Source organism: Mus caroli, chromosome 17 (assembly GCF_900094665.2).
Source record: "Mus caroli chromosome 17, CAROLI_EIJ_v1.1, whole genome shotgun sequence".
Classification (NCBI taxonomy): Eukaryota; Metazoa; Chordata; class Mammalia; order Rodentia; family Muridae; genus Mus; species Mus caroli.
This window is the reverse complement of record NC_034586.1, coordinates 26,047,422-26,062,163: the sequence shown is the minus strand read 5'-3', so window position 1 is coordinate 26,062,163 and position 14,742 is coordinate 26,047,422. Positions and strand designations below refer to the sequence as shown.

The window sequence follows — 14,742 nt, the reverse complement described above, 5'->3', positions numbered from 1 at the left end:
ATTTCTCTATCTGTCTAAAATGAGCACAGGCTCAGGTGCTGGAGCCCAGGCATCACTACTCCAGCTGGCGTATCTGCTCTTTTAGGGCCATGCCGCCTTCTTCCAAGCCCTTGTTTCATCTGCCATAGTCACTCTCTGTCCTCAATGTCTACACCTTGGCTATCTCTAGAATACTTCCAGCAGACACACATGTACAGGGACATAGGAATAGAACCATACAACATGTAACCTTCTGCCAATGCAGTATTTTTGTTTTGTTTGGAGACAGGGTCTCACTGTGTAGTTCTAGCTGGCCTGAAACTTGCTATATAGACCAGTCTGGCCCAAACTAACAGAGATTCTCCCATTCCTACCTCCTTAGTAATGTTGAAACTGAAGGTGTGTGTCACCACGCATGGCTTTTCCAACATAATTTTAAAACCATTCATCAAAGTAGGCAGATATATGACTAGAGAGGCTCCCTTTGTATGTTCCTGCAATAACAGCAACTGAATGCTAACAAAGTACATATTATCAACATATACCTTCTAAACATTTCATGTATGTTAACTCAATTTCTGCAAGGCTACAACAGAGGGATTATTATTTCCTGAATCTCACAAATGGGAAAACCAACACAGAGGGTAAAGGAACTTCCCGTTCTCAGCTGGAACTCTGTAGTGCTGGGTTGTGAGCCAGGAAAACCTGCCTGCGATCCTAACACTATCCCCCATGGTGGCTGTCACATGTGAAGACTATTCCTGCTCTTCCATGGAGCACCTTATTACCAGGAGGATGCGTTTCTCCTGCTCTTACAAATGCAGGCACAGTGGTCCCTACAACAAGGGAGGGAAGCAGCTCTGGCTCACAAGCTGAAATGAAGACAAGGCTCCTCTCATTGCTGCAGACCCTGACCACAACCATCACCAACGTCTCTGAGGAAGATGTCTGTCAAGCAACTTCATTCACTGCTCTTGGAATATGATTTATATGATGTTTGACTTTGTTCCTCTCATACCTGCTCATAATACTCTGGATTTCTGTAATCATAGCAATTTAATTTATATAAAATCATCTTTATTCTACCACATCTACATGATGTGGTAACTGGTGCTGTCATATTTTGGGCTTAATACTGGATTTCAATCACTATCCTGTTACTGTGGGAAAATCCATAATCAGTCTGTACTGATTCCTTGTACGATACAAACAGCTCTGGACCAAGTTAGGTAACTCCATTTGAAATTCTATTTTAATAATCAAGAAAGGTAAAACAGGCCACCTAAGCTCTCCACGGACCTCACACATCTAGTCAAAGGTACTTCTCAACTCTCTGACAGCCTCTTCCAGCTTCTATACCAAATGTCCTATAAAAGCAAACACAAAGGCCAGCAGCCCACACACCCATGAACTTCTGGAAACCTACGCAACAGCATCCTGGTTTGTTAAGTGTCACTTCTACTTCCAAAGAGGGCATCACCAAGAGCTACATCCCAAGAAAGGCAAGCTGGTCAGCAGTCTAACAGGTTGGCAATAAATATACCAGTTCTCTTCTGAGGCCTTACTCAGCCTAGCGTGACTTCCTGATTTTGGTGTCTTCATTAGCAAAACCTGTCAGCCTTGCTGATTGAACTGTATCTGCAGACTCCCCAGATTTCATTCAGATTGAATATATAATCTCCTCTTTTTATGACCTACTTAGGTACCTTAAGAGTTCAATGTTACAATGCACTGATTTTCGCCCCCCTTTCCTTCTTTCTCTTGCTCCAGCCCCCGCTCACTCCGGCCCTGCTTGCTCTGGCCCATAGGTTTTTATTTGTTTCTCATTACAGATGGTTATGAGCCACCATGTGGCTGCTGGGATTTGAACTCATGACCTCTGGAAGAGCAGTCAGTGCTCTTAACCGCTAAGCCATCTCTCCAGCCCAATGCACTGATTTTTAACAACTATCAACAAAGTAGAACACACCATAGACTAAGGGTACATTCCTGAGAAGATAAGAGGGGGGAAAAGAAAAACTGAAACTCAAGAAGCTGGGGCAATTATTCAGTTGAGTGTTTGTCTAGCACAAACAAAGCTATGGGTTTGATCCCCAGTACTGCATAAACCAAATATGGTGAATATATCTGTAATCTTAACACTCAATTCAGCCTCAGCTATGTAGTGAGCCTGAGACAAACCTGGGTCACATGACATCCTGTTTATTTAGGGTGGGGGTGGCTGGAGAGATGGCTCAGCAGTTATGAGCACTGGGTGCTCTTGCAGAAAATCCAGTGTCAATTCCTGGCACCCAATGGTGGTGGCTTACAACTGTCTGTAACTCCAGTTCCCGAAGCTCCAACACTGTTTTCCAGTCTCCTCAGGCACCAGGCACGCATGTGGCACACAGACGTACATGCAGACAAGACACTCATAGATGTCAAATATTTTTTTCTTAAAAAAAATATAGATACACTCAAGAAAGCTGGGCATGGTGGCCCAAGTTTAGAATCCCAGCACTCAGGAAGTAGAGGGAGAAGGGGAAAGGAAGAAAAGGGCAGGAGAGGAGGAGGAGGAGGAGGAAAACCCCAAGGGAAATGTCACTACTTATCGGCTGCCCTCTAGTCCTCAACTACAAATCAACGATGAGGATGAAAACCACAAAGCTGGATTCACAAGAAGAACAGACTCGCATGTCTCATCTGCTCTCTCCTTCAGTGCTACCAAAGAGTAAGACTTCGGTCTTCCTATCTTCAGGGGACACGTCCACATGTTCATTTTCATGTCACTGTATACAGGATGGATGACACTGTTTGCATTTAGTTTCATAAAACGCAAATTTAAGGGTTAAACTTCCTAAAGATGTGGAGTAAATGTATGCCTCAATTCTATTAAGTCTATAAGTTTTCCTAAGTTTTCTTCCTGTTTCAGACAGAGGGTAACACTGGTAACTACAGTGACTTTTCCTTATTGCTGTCTAATATTTGGAAAGAGTTAAGAGGAGAAAGACAGAAGCAGCTGCCTTTAAAGGGGTATCCTCTAGTATCCTGGTCTCCAGAGCACTGATGACTTAGCCAGCAGTGAGCCTAAGCTTTGTTTTTTGGTTTTTGGTTTTTTTTAAATCAAGAAGACGGACACGCTGTCTTTTATATAGAAATACAACTGTAGGAGTGGGGGAGGGAAATAGATGAAGATAAATGGAATATTATTTAGTTTCCTAACTTATTTTAAAATCATAAAAAACACTATTCACGCTATCCTTTTTTGGAGTACTTTTTTTTAAAAGATTTATTTATTATTATTATTATACATAAGTACACTGTAGCTGACTTCAAACGCGCCAGAAGAGGGTGTCAGATCTCATTACGGGTGGTTGTGAGCCACCATGGGGTTGCTGGGACTTGAACTCAGGACCTATGGAAGAGCAGTCAGTGCTCTTACCCAGCCATCGCCCCAGGCCCCCTTGGAGTACTTTTTCAATCTTCAATTGTTTTACCTATTTGAGTAGCAATGCCAGCTTCCAGGCAAGGTACAACATTAGCTACATTGCTAGCTACACTGATGCTCAACACAGCAACAATGAAGGAAGAGAGGACAAGGGAGGGAGGGATGGAGGGAAGCAGGCGCTCACTTCCTCATGATGGCAATCTTGCCATGAGAAGCTGGCATCCATGAGATGAGTGCTACAGGTTTAATGAAAAGGAAAATGTTTGAACATTTGTATTTTGCTGTTTAAAGAAAATCAGTTTGAATGCATGACTGAGTGGATGCTAAAATCAAACTGCTGATTTGTTTTTAAACTATTTTTGTTTCCAATTTAGCACTGAGCTTACTACAGTTCCTCTTCTGAACTATCACTTAGCTGCTTCTACCTCAAATCTTGGCTCATTACTGTCAGAGTAAATCCTCAAGCCTATAAATAATGCCCAAGGGGCCACAGAAAAAATAGCACCTGATGTGAGTCTCCAGTGGCCCTAACTGCAAACTTCTCCCCTGTGCCCAGAAAGAACACGGTAGCCTTTTCTCAACCCAAGCCAGGGCATCAGGCATCCATCCTTGGGGTTGCAACCAGGAGGAACACTGCCAAGGGTGCAGGGTTTAGGAAAGCTGGAGAAAGCCACCTCAGGACAAAGCCAAAGCACAGTTTGTACAGGAGCAGGAAGTAGCCCCATCTGTAAAGGAAGCTGCTGCATAATGAAAGGAGAGGAGCTAATAAATTATGAAAACTGCCTGCCATGCATACCTGATACATAAGCAGACCAAGTACCTAACATTTTAACCTCAACTTTTGACGAATGATTCATCAAGATGTCCACACTTCAAACAACACACTAAAAATACTATGTACTACTACATTAAAGTTAAATTTTAAGTTCTGAAAATTGTACCCTAACCATATAACACTGAGTCTTGGCTTTAAGAATTAGACAGTTAAGAGTCTGTATAAAAGACTACTGTCTGCAATGTACTCACATAGCAATATATATATATATATTCATATATATATATATATATATATATATATATATATATATATGAAGAGAGAAACGTGCAGAAGTAGAGTCCATGTGGTAAAAACGTTAACTCTATAGAATTGTATGAGAGATACCTGGGAATTGTCTACAATCTCCTAACCTTTTTGGTAAGGCTGAAATTATGTTCAGGAAGAAAACCCCACATGTAGTTGTATTCCAGAGTAGCTGAGCTTGCCAGTGACTGGCAGGAGAGCCTTCTGCCTACTTCCCAGAAACACTGACCCCACTCAAGGTCTGATGGGAAAACTCGTCAGGGCCGGCTGGAGGTTGGAGCTCACACCTTTCCAGGCTTGTGAAGCCAACTCTTACTTCTAAGTTTTCCTTATGATTTGTCGCAGACTTTGACATGTCACTCCTAGTCTGTATCCCTCCAAACTCAGTAGGATCTGTTCTTAATTGTGTCAATTACTATTACTGCTATTCTAGGAATGAGGAAGGCCAAGACTTTAAATGTGATTTTATTCCTCTACAAATGCATTTATCTATTAGATACTGAAAAAGCTTTTGACACAATCCAACACCCCTTCATGTTAAAAGTCTTGGAGAGATCAGGGATACAAGGTGCATAACTAAATACAATAAAGGCAACATACAGCAAGCCAATGGCTAGCATCAAATTAAATGGAGAGAAACTTAAAGCAATTCCACTAAAAGCAAAGACAAGACAAGGCTGCTCTCTGCAGCTATCCAATAGAGTGCTGGAAGTTCTAGCTAGAGCAATAAGACAGGTAAGAGAGATCAAGGGGATACAATCTGGATGGAAAGGGAGATGCCAAGGTAACTCTATCTGAAGATATTATAGCACACATAAATGATCCTAAAGATTCTATCAGGGAACTCCTACTGCTGAAAAACACCTTCAGCAAAGGGAGAGGGAGAGGGGGGAGGGAGAGAGGGGGGAGGGAAGAAAAGAAAGAGGAAAAAAAAGAGAGAAAAAGAAAACCAAATTATAAATAGGGAGATTTTTTTTCCCCCTTAAAGCTTTTACTTTGAGACATCATGGAAAAAAATCTTAGAGTACACATGCAGAAGTGATCACAGAACAAAATGACATACTAGCATGGATGCCGGCCACCACTGCTGGAACTGAACATAATGCAGCAACTAGCATCCCTGTGTCCTCCTTCTTCACCCTCAGCTTCAACAGAACCCATACCAACCTCCTCATAATCCTTCTCTAGGGCAGCCATGTCCTCACCCACACACCAGTGCACAAAGGCACGCTTGGCATGCAACAGATCAAACGTCGTCTACAGGAGCCCAGGCCTCAGCAATGGCTGTGGTGTTGCTCAGCATGCACACAGCTCTCTGGACCTTGGCCAGGTTGCTCCAGGGACCACAGTGGGAGGCTGGTAATTAATGCCAACCTTGAAGCCAGTGGGGATACAAGTCCACAAGCTGGATGCTGCACCTGGTCTTGGTGGTGGCAATAGCAGCATGGATATCTTTGGGAACCATACCACTGTGGTACAATAGGCAGCAAGCCATGTATTTACCATGACAAGAGTCACATTTCACCTTCTGGTTGGCTGGCTCAAAGCAGGCACTAGTAATCTTTCTACAGAAAGCTGCTCCTGGTAGGCTTTCTCAGCAGAGATGACAGGAGCATAAGTGGCCAGAGGGAAGTGGATGTGAGGGTAGAGCACCACCAGGCTGGTCTGGAATTCTGTCAGATCAACATACAGGGCTCCATCAAAGCTGAGGGAAGCAGTGATGGAAGACACTAATCAGGCTAATAAGGCGACTAAGGTTAGTCTAAGTCGGGCACTCAGTATTGAGGTTTCTGGACATGTTATAGATGACTTCACTGTCTATCATGAAGGCACAATCAGAGAGCTCCAAGGTGGTGTGGGTGATGAGCATGGAGGTGTAGAGCTCAACCTTAGCAGTGGAAACCTAGGGGACGGGTTAATGGAGAGCTCCAGCTCGGATTTCTTTTGGTAATCAATAGCTCTCCATCCCATAGCCAGTTCCCTTGACAAAGCTATAGGAAACCAAGAAGCCCCAAAGACCTGTGCAATGGTTAGCCAGTTTGCAAATTCTGTCCAAGACAAGGCCAATGAGCTCCTTGCAATGGTGTAGGGGCCAAGGGCATATTACTGGCAGCATCCTCTTGGCCTGTGATGAGCTGTTTAGGGTGGAAGAGCTGGTGGTAGAGACTAGTGTGAACTTCACAATAACTGTGGCTTCCAGGGCAACAAAAACTGCCCAAGGCACATGCTTGCTAGTGCCCGTCTCACTGAGGAAGGTGATGAAGGAGTCCTCTCTTCCCCCAATGGTCTTGTCTTGTCACTTGGCCTCTGGCCATCAGGCTGGATGCCAAGTTTCAGGCAGATCAGGCTGGATGCCAAGTTTCAGGCAGGGCATTGCCAATCTGGATACCAGCCTAGCCAACATGGATAGAGATGCATATATGCATGGTAGTTAGAAGTCGAAAGTGACAGAAGCAGACACCAAGTCTGGTTACTGTCTCTGACAGCTAAGAGTCGAGCTAAGTACCGCATTGAAACTGCAGATGCTTTAATTATGGTAAGCTAAGTCATTGAAAAGGGATTATGGGCAAACCATTCCTAGAAACAATGGTTTTTCTACAGATAATCCAAAAAGATGGTCCCAGTCTTCTGGAGATGGAGTATGCAGAAGATGTGGCAAAGGCGGGTATTGGACAAATGAATGTAGGTTAACAAGGCACAGACAAAATAACCCTATCAGCATCAGAGAAACTCATCCACAGACCAATTAAAAGGTTTAATGCCTACTAATGTAATCAAGGACAGAGCAGCTTCAATCGGTACAACAAAAATTTCAGAAGAGAGCAGAAAACAATTATTTTGGCAAAATGCTGTAAATGATCAGAGATCAAAGCTAAAAATACAAATAAGCCGGGCGTGGTGGCGCACGCCTTTAATCCCAGAACTCGGGAGGCAGAGGCAGGCAGATTTCTGAGTTCAAGGCCAGCTTGGTCTACAAAGTGAGCTCCAGGACAGCCAGGGCTATACAGAGAAACCCTGTCTGGAAAAACCAACCAAACAAACAAACAACCCTTCCCCCCACCCCCTCCCAAAAAACAAAAATACAAATAAATGGCATTGAAACTAAAGGTTTAGTTGACACAGGAGCAGATGTAACAATAATTTCACCAGAAAGTTGGGATCCAGATTGGCCTCTTCAGGAGATAAATACTATAATTACATATTTACTAGTAGTTACGGCTATTATTAAGATACCTGTACAAATTAAAACTGACAATGCTCCAGGATATGTTTCTTGCATATTACAACATAAAGCATATTACAGACATACCACACAATTCTATAGGACAAGCAGTCATAGAAAGATCTAATCACACTTTAAAAGATATGCTTAATAAACAGACAGGGGTAATAAAGACCCCCAGAGACAGATTACATAGTCCTTTATTAACTTTAAATTTTTAAATGCTAATAAGAAAGAACCAGCAGCTATGGAGAGACACTGCATCACAGAAACCACTGCTGAACTAAATCATCCTGCATATTTTAAGTTATGCTGACCTCCGAATGGAACCCAGGATATGCGTTACACTGGGGAAGAGGTTTTGTCTTTGTTTCTACAGGAGAAGAAAGCTATGGATACCATCAAGACTGATGAAGATTAGATTCAAGCAGGAGAGACCTCCTAAGGACAGCCAATAGTTCATCAGACAGCTTGGTCATTCAGTCCAAACTAGCTTATAAAGACATAACAAATGCCTTTCATTTGATCAGGCATGAAAAAAAAAATACTAATTATTTTCAAATGATAATTTACCAAAAGTACATTTGCCTTACTGGCATGAAATGAAAACTGGGTATTTTTAGACTATGTGTCTTAATTTCATGTTAGAATATTAGACCATAAATAGCCACATGGTCCACGCCATCTTTGACATTACCTTTTAAGTTTTCTTCTTAGATAAAAAGGACATTTTTATTGTTTGGTATTAATTGATAGGTTTACATACTAGAAAAATTACAAAACATTTAGATTATTATACAAAAAAAAAAAAAAAACCAACCCCACCTTCTACAGGGTTACTAGAAAGGCAACTGATGTCCAAGGGAACCGCGTTGCAGATGCCAGCGAGCTCATCTGTGCACGCAACCCTGACCGATACCGAGCCAAACCATGCCCCCGTGGGGGGTTCGGCCTAATGCTGCTTGTACTGGATTACTTTCGGTCCCTAAAACAGTTTACACGAGAATCCACGTGTGAGACACTGAGGGATCCTACCCACAGTTGGTTCTGATTGGTAAATGAAGCCGCTGGATGCGACTTGGAGGATTCCTGTGCATGAGACAGGGAGGAAGGAGAGGAAGGAGGAGGTCCGCCATGCCAGGAGGTGGAAGAGAGCCACTGTGCCTGAGAAGGTGTGGGGCAGAGAGCATAGCTGCCACGTACTTAAGTAGATTTAATTGGGAACCGCTACATACCCTAGTTACAGATATCATATTTATTGAACTTATGCTCATCTCTGTGCATGGTATCCTGGTAACTGGGGACTCATCATAAAGCAAGGAGGCTACCAGCATTGGCTTTGTGGCTTCTATCGCATATGCACTCCATGTAGAGAATAAATACTGTCTCTTTGCAAAACAAATCTGGACATTTTACAAGGCACACAGAACTTTATACTCGGTCACTGCCAACCACCCTATGGTCAGAAGGGCACCCCTTACAATAATGGATTGGATCCATTCAAAGGCAGGCTTAGGCATGAAAGGAAAGGCATTACAGTAGAATTGGTTCCTATCTGGATTCTCTCATGACCAGGGTGTGGTAACAAAGGGGTCTGTGCCTTCTGCACTGAGGAAATATCTCAAACTGTCTAACTGCCCCCCCCCCCGTCCCACAAAAGATGCACCTATTGAACTGTGGGGACCAATGGAATGGTCACAGAATTTGGCTAATGCATGGTTTACTGATGGTTCATCAACTACTGATGGAACCAAAACTAATAGAATTCTTGGCAACCTATAGACCAGGGGATGGAATGGCCAATACTGAGGAAGGACCCACAAAATCAGTGCAAAACATTGGCTGAGGAAGAAGGTCAGCTGGGTGCTTTCTCCACCTCTCTGAGCTGAAAGGTTTTCACCCCAGCATGTGACTCATAAGCATGGTAAAACTGAATGATTAAGATTTAGTTAAAAAACAAAATTTGGCGCCCAACATGGAGAATGACCACATGAACAAAGAAATCGTACAAGCTGCAGACAAATTAATAAGTCATCAGATTTGGAAAAATACTTGGGAAATCCCCAGAGTTAAATAATATTAAAAGGAAGAATCTTTCCCGTGTGAAAATGGGAAATATAATATTGGGCATTAGGACTCCATTTAATGCTACTTTAGATGGCTTGAAAATAAAAGCACAAAATGAAAAGATAAATGACTTAATTGAGATTTGACATAGTACTGATTATAATTACTATCAGTCTGGTAGTTCATATTTTATCCTTAATAGCCATAGTGGTTTTTTGTGCCAAATAGGAAAAGTGGACTGATAAGAGACAAGCCTCAGAAAGACTTATAGATGAAAATAAGAAAAATACTCAGACACAGGTGGAAGAATTTAGACCAAGAATAAGGAAACTAAAGAGGGGTGACCCACGCCTGTTAAAAAGTCCACCTCAGTTTATCCAGTTACTATGCAAGGTCTACCCGTACACAATAAGCACCCCCCAAGGTTATGAAGACGTTAAATCCTATAGAAATATTAGATTTGAAGTGATTTAAGGAAACAGTCATTTCATATGGCATGCATTCACCCTATGTGAAACAGATATTAAATTCATAGGAACCTCAGAAGACTGCAACACCAGTATTAGAAGCTGGTCCTCAGTTTCAGTGGCCATCATGGTGACATAGACTAATGAACTAGGGCTGGCGGTATTAATCCTGCCTAGGATCAGCAGCTCGGTGAAGGCCAACATACAATGTAACGGTCACACCTTGGCACTGTGTAGTTTAGTGGCTTTACATGCTTGGGACAGGGCTGGCGATCAGGATGAGGGCTGAAATCATTTACTAAGATTATACACGGCCGGCCGCAAAGGAGCCTTCGTGATGTTTTGTTTTTGGGTTTTTTTTTTTTTTTCTTCAAAGCAAGACTTGAGCTGTAAATAGAACAATATCAGATTCAGAAGTCAGACAAATGTTAATCAAATCTTTAGCTTCCGAAAATGCTAATTCAGAATGCAAAGGGATGCTAAGGCCTTTAAAGGCAAGATCCACACCGATACATGAATGAATGAGAAATACGGCTAACGCTGGATCTTATGTTTTTGAGGTGGCTCTGATAGAAGTAATTTGTAAAGGTTTTAAGAAAAATCAAAATGTCCAATTTTTATGTTGTTTTTTTCTTGTCGATTCATTCATTCATTCATTCACTTTATATCCTGAGCACAGCCCCTCTTCCCCCATCAAGAGGAAGTGAGGAGGTCTTGTTAGTTACAGAACTACCAGTTTGTGCCAGGCTAGAAGCAAGTGCTAACACCTATCATTTAGCTGCTACTGCATACGTCTCCCCCAACCACCCATCTTTTAAAAGCCACCTTGTATGTCAGACATGTCATTGAAACTACGATGTGATAGCATTGTCTGTGGAGAAGAGTTCAACAGTTTTCTAGGAGAAAAAGCCCAGCAGCCACCAGGACACTGTCTGTTAAGTGAACACACACCCACATGCAAAGTAAAAGCCATTAGTTGGGCAGTGGTGGTGCACACCTTTAATCCCAGCACTCGGGAGGCAGAGGCAGAGGCAGGCAGATTTCTGAGTTCGAGGCCAGCCTGGTCTACAGAGTGAGTTCCAGGACAGCCAGCCGATACAGAGAAACCCTGTCTCAAAAAACAAACAAACAAACAAACAAACAAACAAACAAATGCCATCAAGATCATGTTACAGCTCTGCCCTCACTGAAGTAACAGGAAATGGACACCCTGAGCTCAATGTCCTCCTTCTAACTTATACATGGATACATTTTTAATAAGTTCTGAAAGGGCAGATGAATGTGGGAAAAGCATAACAGGTAACTAATTCCCTAGCCTGTAGAACTAATAGAGATGTGGTTTATTTAAAATTCTGAGTTGTGGCTCTGCTTTTTGGGAATGGCTTTTTGAAACTCGGTGGGTGGATACTGGTAATGAAACAGAATTCAGAACGGCAGGGAGCATAAGGGCAAATAAGCTTTTTATATCAGAGTATGTGCATGTATACCAAAAATAATTATACATATAGAGTGGCGGCTGGTTAACGGAGTCCATAGAGGCACTCGGCTGTTCAGATAACTAAGTACAAGATGAGGTCCCCATGACAAAAATGCCTCCAAGGTTAACAAAACCAAGTAACCCTCTATGGGCCCTAGACTGTGATGAAATCCATAATAAGAGAAATATGCAATTATAAAATTAAAAAACAGAATAATTTGAAAAATAAGGCATAATTTTAAAGGCAAACTTGTAAAATCTCTGAAAAGATTGCTTTACACACAAACAGTAAACATAACTTAAAACAAGAACTAGAACAAAAGCAGAATAGAACAAAGTCAAAAAAGAGTTAGGGATATGGGTCGGTGGGAGAGTCCTTGAGGGGTGGAATGACGTCCTAGGGTGTCCTAGGGATGACAATGAGACAGCCGAGATATCTTTCTGGTTCCTTCTCAGATGGAACTTAAAAATGAATTAAAAAAAAAAAAAAAGAAACCCAGAAAGAATGAACCTATTTCAATAAAACAACTGTATGTGTTTAACATATTCAAAAGGCAAGGGGCCTGTAAAGATCTGTATGTGCAAGCTTGCTCCCTGTGTACCCGTGCCCACAGAAACCAGAAAGGGGAGCAGTGGGCAGATGTGAGCTCCTGGACATGGTCCTCTGTGAGAGCAGCAAGTGCTCTTAACCACTGAGCCATCTCCTCAGCCTCAGCAAACGATGTTAAAGATGTTCTCAGTAGATTATGGGGGAAATTAACCCTGGTGGCTACAAGCCACTGTGACCAAAGAAGATCCCAAAGCTGGACTCAGAAAAAGCAGGAACAGTAGAACCAGGGCAGAATGCCAGGGACCCACATGAAGTACTGCGTAAGATTGCAAGCTTTGTGCTACAGCCAGCCCACTGCCTCATGAAAACATTGGCCAGGCCTTCTCTAAAGACATGAACAGGCTGAACAGACAATCATGTCCACGGTCTCTCAGCCTCAGTTTCTACCATAAGGCGAACACCTGACAAACAGTTCTCAACTGGCTTAAAGGCCATTCTGCTAGTCAACATACCTATCCTACTCCAACCTATGGACAGGCTCGACTAAAAGTCCTATTGAGGCATGGTAGAAGGAAGCCATGCTTGGATAAAATCCCAAAGTCTGAAAGATAAACAACAGAAGTACCCACACAGCAAGGAGGGGACCAACACACTGAGAATGGAGTTGAGAGACATTTGACATCTACTTTATGAGTACCAGAAAGAGAGGAGCAGGACCATCAAAATCTTTCTAGTATGGACGGGTAACTCACACTGGGCTCAAGGTGCCTAGCAAGCTCTCAACGTCTTGAATGAAACCAAGGACAGCCACTAGGTAGTTCATTATAAAACCTATGACACCAAAGATTGAAAACATGATTCTAAGGATTCTAAAGGTGACAGATTTCTAGAGACATTACTTATAAAAGTTAAAACCAGTGATATCTTACTTCTCAGTAATAACATAAAATGCCAGAAAAAAAGGAAGCAATGTGTTCATGGGGGAATTCTTACCAAACTCCCTGCAGTGGCCACAACAGTGAGGATATCTGCCCGTCTCTCTGCTGCTAACCCATGGAGGGTGTCCTCAGGCAAAGGAAGGGTGGGAAGAGGGCAAGAGCAAGGAAAGCAGCTCTGGGGCAACACTCTCAGCTCGGCTCGAGGATAGCTCGACGATAGCTTGTCCAGGTAAGAATTCCAAGACGGGGAGGCAAACCCAGGGCTTTGAGTGGGGCCACCCCAACATCTAGCCCATCTGTGAACTGTCGAGCAACAGGCTGGCCCTGCAAAAGCTCCGTGCCGTAGAGTATCACAGGCTATCTGAGGAGTCCTGGAGAGGACTCAGTTCTGATCGATCGAGCAGCAGAAGTCAGAGGCCCGCACGCAGAGCAATGACTCACTGTAAAGAGCATTTGCAGGGAAAGCTGTGTGGACAAAAGGGTGCACAGTGGGACACACCGGAACACACTGCAGCTTCAATGATGACATGTTTATTTTTTATTTATTTTTTTCTTTTTCTTTTTTTTTTTTTTTGGTTTTTCGAGACAGGGTTTCTCTGTGTAGCCCTGGCTGTCCTGGAACTCACTCTGTAGACCAGGCTGGCCTCGAACTCAGAAATCCGCCTGCCTCTGCCTCCCAAGTGCTGGGATTAAAGGCGTGCGCCACCACCGCCCGGCCTCTTTTTCTTTTTTTGGTTGTTCTTTTTTTATTTTACTTTTTGGGGAGGAGATTGCAAGGATGGATGGCAGATATGGAAGGATGGGAATTGGAGTTCACAATGTCAAATTCACAAAGAATCAATAAAAAGAGTTTAAGGAAGATAACCATTTAAAAAGAAGACAGGATGCTCCAAAAGGGCTTTGACAAAAGGTATGAAAGGTCTGAGAGAAACTGAGGAACAGAACATCCAATGCGGAGTTAGGGAAAACATCCTCTTTCAGATGTGCAGGCACTATGACATCAGACTACAGAGAATGAAATCTAGTCCTAGTACATAACCTGGTGGCTTGGCAGGGAGCAGTCAGAGTCACATGCATGCATGTTTTCTATTTATTGGATTCTTTTGTTTTATAGAGAACCCATGATAAGTAATATGGAAATCTTGCTTGTGGGTTTGTGGTCTGGAGCTGGATATACAACACACACATGCACACACACAAGAATAAACAGTTAACTACAGGGAACAGGGTTTCTCTAATCAGAAGTAAAAATGGGCTAAAGAAGATGGTGCTGCACTTGACAGGTGACTGGGTTCCTCAACGGGGACGGAGAGGACAGGAGTGACACACTGCACAGAGGGGAGGAGAGGACAGGAATGCACTACAAGCACCAAGACCAGGAACTGTGAGCTGAGCACTCATTCAAGCAGGGATGGACGAGGCTCTTCTCCCATGCTGTAAGGACCTCTACGTATGAAGTACTAAAACACACGTGTCCAGGAGAGGCTGGCTGTTCCTGTGGACTGCTGCTCACTCTCCTAAGTCACCTGAGGG

The 14,742-nt window shown here is 42.9% G+C and overlaps 1 protein-coding gene and 1 pseudogene across 2 annotated transcripts in view; both read right to left on the bottom strand.

Moving 5' to 3' along the window:
* The window catches only part of Zfand3 (zinc finger AN1-type containing 3), a 203,349-nt gene that overhangs the window by 25,094 nt on the left and 163,513 nt on the right, over window positions 1-14,742 (bottom strand). The window lies entirely within an intron of this gene.
* LOC115029717 lies at window positions 5,913-7,232 on the bottom strand (annotated as a pseudogene).